The following is a 304-nucleotide window of genomic DNA, read 5'->3' as shown; positions in this document are numbered from 1 at the left end:
TCTTTTCTTTGGATTTTCATCACATATGTTCATCCCCTTAAATGCAATTTATCCTTCTCATATATAAAAAAAATAATAAATTATTTTTTTATTTTAAAAAATAAAATAAATTATCCCCTATTATCGGGTTTAGATAGAAGAGTTATTTGCTTCTTTTTATCAAACATATGAGATAATGTTATTGCGATATATGTGTACAAGTCGTCGAAATAAAATGTATTATATCAGAAGTGCTACATCACTAATAAAATTGCAGTTTAGAAAAGAACGCGCCTTCTTTATTCAATGCTCTTAGCTGCAAGCC

The sequence above is a fragment of the Sesamum indicum genome, linkage group LG2, assembly GCF_000512975.1.
Source record: "Sesamum indicum cultivar Zhongzhi No. 13 linkage group LG2, S_indicum_v1.0, whole genome shotgun sequence".
Classification (NCBI taxonomy): domain Eukaryota; kingdom Viridiplantae; phylum Streptophyta; class Magnoliopsida; order Lamiales; family Pedaliaceae; genus Sesamum; species Sesamum indicum.
The sequence above is the reverse complement of the archived record's forward strand: the minus strand, read 5'-3'. Positions refer to the sequence as shown.